Genomic DNA, 4,318 nt, shown 5'->3' with positions numbered 1-4,318 from the left:
CTCAGGGGAAGGGGAGGGCGATTCCTGAGGGAAATAGCGGCCCCAGGGGCAGAGATGGCCCTTTCGTCATCGCTGGCCCGGGGCAGGGCACCGACTGGGCAGCGAGCGGCCGAAAAAGGTGTAAAGCTGCGTGGCCCGAGATAGGTGAAGTCCGGCCCCGTATCTGGAGCAGGAGGGAGGGCGGGCGGGAGCAGGCTGTCCGTGGTGGGTTTCCCGCGGGCACCTCCTCGCAGGTGCCCCAGAGCCGCCGGGGGAGTGAAGAGCGATGGCATCTATGGGCACGGCCTGGAAAATGCGGCGGGAAGGCAGCGCGCCCTGCCACGGCCTGTCGGTCCTCACTCCTGAGGGAGAGGCGATCCGCCAAAGCACGACGTTAGTCGTTGTACCCAGGCAGGCGGCTGAGGTGGCGCTGCCCAAAGGTCTCACGAGTACGCGGTCTGCTCACAAAGTAAGGCACAGCCACTTGGCTAAACATTTTAGAAATGCCTCCTGATTTCTAAGTTCTGGTGGATTTTTTGTCAGAACCTGGATTATGATTTTTCGCATCACTTCATGCTCGAATACTTGATATGTAGCTAGACGCACGCATATATGTAGCATCTCTGGAGCAACATAAAAATTGGCACTCAGGGTAAATTGGGCTAACTAGTTACCTTCAGTCTTTCTTTCTGGAAGGAATGAAGCGTCAAAATTGTTAACAATCATCCCATACCTAAGTTAACCCCTTATCAGGAAAAGAATGGGGTTTTCCAGATTTCTTAAGGTATTCCACAAAGTCGCAGGATTTGCATTTCTAAGGTTCTGTTCACAACCAGGACAAACAGAGACTTACTCCATTCATAAATTAAGAAATTCCCTTTAATCAACACCTCATCATCACTAAATTTGATTATTCAGTTAGAAAAACATATTTATATTTGATGTGTCTTTGCAACCTATTTTTGCTGGTTCTGTAAATCTTTACAAAACCAGTTTGCCTTAATATCAACATCACTGTACTGAGCTTTAAGAAAGAGAAAGGTCGTACAACTCCAATTGATTTTGTATGCTAACTAACATTGTGATCTTAACATCCAGTATCTCAGACCACCGAAGAGCTGAAAGCACCTCACAAATCAGTTTTTTACAGAGGCCTGGCATGACATTATGTGTCAAATACATTTCTTGTTCTAAAATGTCCAGTAATACAGATAAATATTTTAAAAAAAAAAACCTGTACAGGACAATAAGAGAACACTTTCTATAGCAAGTCTTCATTTTTTTTTTAATGTTGATGCTAGAAAGAGGTCTAGTGTGTCAATAATAATCACAGAGACATGGATTAGAAGGCAGAATGCAGATATTATCAAATGCAATCAATCGATCGATCGATCTACTACTTGGATATCATTACTGTATGTGTTGTCATCATGGTTTAATCTGGCAGGCAGCTAAAACAACCACAAAGTGGTTCGCTCACTCCACGCCCCTGTCCAATGGGATGGGGGAGAGAATTGAAAAGAGGAAAAAAAAAGGTAAAACTTGTAGGTTGAGATAAAGACAGTTTCATAGGACAGAAAAGGAAAACAATAATAATAATGATAAAAGAATATACAAAACAAGTGAGGCACAGCACAATCGCTCACCACCCAAAGCTGATACTCAGCTAGTTCTTGAGCTGAACTGCCTCCCAGCTCACCCCCCAGTTATATTCGGAACATGACGTCATATGGTATGGAATATCCCTTTGGCCAGTTTGGTCAGCTGCCTTGGCCATGTCCCCTCCCAGCTTCTTGTGTGCCCCCGCCTTCTTGTTGGTGGGGCAGTATAACAACCCTAAAAGTCCTTGACTGCTTGGCAACAACTAAAACATCAGTGTGTTTTCAACATTATTCTCATCCTAAATCCAAACCACAGCACTATACCAGCTACTAGAAAGAAAATTAACTATCTCAGCCAAAAGCAGGACAGTTGTGTTATATATGTAATTATTATAGATATTCATATAAAATGAAAGAGTGAAAGCTGATTGAAGAGAACCAGTGTCAGAGAATGAACTAGAACACCTCTACTTGGATATAGAAATACTCTGATAAAAACAGAACAAAATGGCAAAATTAAGATATGAGTCGCACCTATTATTTTTGATCCTAAATAAGACCCACAAAGAATTTAACACTTTGTTCCTTTTTTCTGTCATACTTCTTGAGAATTCTTGTCTTCTCAAACGCTGTGCTCCTGCTCGCAGAGAGGACATCTCCAAGCATCCACCGGAGGGCAGCAGATCCCAAACCTTGCCATGTCACACGGTGGTTCAGAAAGGTAAAAAAAAGAAACTTCAGCTTTCCGTTGGCCGTTCGTCACATTGATACCCATATTTTTCACAGAATATCGTGTACAAAGCAGACATGGGGAAATCCATCCGGGCTTCTGCACGACACCACTACTCTAGGTCCGTGATGCAGATAGCTTAAGGAATGTGGTTAAGATACTGCTGATTCATCCTTAGCTGATGAAACAAGCACTGTTTGAGTCATTACGCTGTTAAGTGATGCTCAGTTTTTACCAGATCATCTGAGATAGTGAAGCATAAAGGCGGTTTTAAAGTCTTGTCTGCCCCAATTGGCTCTGACATTTCATCTCTTGCAAGACACCTGACTATGTGGCTGCTGTTGGTAAAACAGAATCTTATGAGCACAAGAGCTGATAGGATCCACTGCAGCTTGACTAACATGGCAAAGGCAATATTGTCTGCTCTTTTAGTTACAATTCTATAGCATCTGGTGCAACATTTTTGGTCTAAATCTCACCTGAAGTAATAGGAAAAACATATAAGAGGTCCAACTTAGGCAACAATCGAAGTCTGCTGTAGTGATGGACCACTATGAAAATTCTAGTTGCTACCTATGCTCAGTAGCATTTTTTTTTTAGTTCCTCCCCCAAAATTGACAATTTAATTTCTTTAACTGAACGGCATTTTGTGCTTTAAGCAGGAAAGGCTCACTTTGTGTATCAGTCAGAAGGTCATCAAGGAGGCCTGTCTCAACAGTGTTAGAGAAACCAATTGAACAGTTCAGCCTTGCCACACTTTCAGCAGAGTGAAGGGCCAAAACTTCTGTTTCAAAGATTGCTAGCTTAAAAGGATTTTCCAAGTTCTGGCACAGCAAGGAAAACAGGAACACTGACATCTGAGCCTAATGATTAAATACATTAAGTGAAGTCTTTTGAATTCAGCATTCAACAGTTTTCATAAAATTAAATCGGTCCTGAATCCCAGGACTCAGCTAAAGTAATAAATTTAGGTATGGTGAGGTATTTGCTTTTTCAAATTTATCTTTCATACTTACAAGTAATATTTATTTCCATATTTTAAATCAGTAATTTTCCAAGCACCTGCATTAAACTTTTCTGTCTTTTTTTAGCACCCCAAGTATCTCATACTGATTTTCAGTTTTGAAGCATCTCAATCATTTTGTAAGTGCACAGTAATGTGTCCTGAATTTTTTATAAAAGTCTTGCATGGCTGGTCTAACTGTTTAACACATTCTCATTCATTAGAAGAATTAGAGCATTTTTAGGCTAATTTCTTTTCATGTAACCCAGCTTCATTTTATTTGTGAAGTAGGAATGGTAGTCAGGAATCTCTATACTTCAAAACAGATTAGTGAGAGGCAGTTCAATTGAAGAGCAGAAAATTATTTGGCAGAACTTGGGTGCACAAATCACACTATTAACAATCTGTAGAAAATCAGCTGACTTCAGCTTTGTGTTGTCCGTTGGAGTTTTGTACCCTAGCTGCAGTAGATAAGACTCTAATGAACCTGTATCTTGGTTGAATCAAAGTAGAGATGAAAACCATAAAATTTAGATCAGCTTTCCCTTGGGATAGAGCCAGTACTTTCCAAAGTGGTATTATGCAAGTCATAAAAATAAAACCCTTACACGTGGCAGTTCAAAAAGGCACATATGTGTTGTAATTTCCTTTTTATATGAATTTAGAGCCCTGAGGATTTTTTTGTCAAGAGGAAAAAATATTAAATGATGGGACATATATGTCTTTGACGCAGTCTTGTTTACTAAGAAGAAATGGACGAAAGCCTGTTTTTCTGATCACAAAAGCAACTGGACAGCAGATGAGAGAATCTCTTTGCTCACCATTCCTCCTCTTCGTTATCTTTTTCTATTCTTTTTCTTCCTCAGAACTGCACAACTATGCTGTGCTAACAGTCCTGCTTTTCAAAGAAAAGCACAGGAAGACATGCTGATGTCTGCAGCAGTTCAATGTCCAGTCCTGTACTCATGCCTGTGCAATAGATTAGGCAGGACACCCATTAACCTC

Source organism: Grus americana, chromosome 8, assembly GCF_028858705.1.
Source record: "Grus americana isolate bGruAme1 chromosome 8, bGruAme1.mat, whole genome shotgun sequence".
Classification (NCBI taxonomy): Eukaryota; Metazoa; Chordata; class Aves; order Gruiformes; family Gruidae; genus Grus; species Grus americana.
This window is presented reverse-complemented; position numbering follows the sequence as displayed.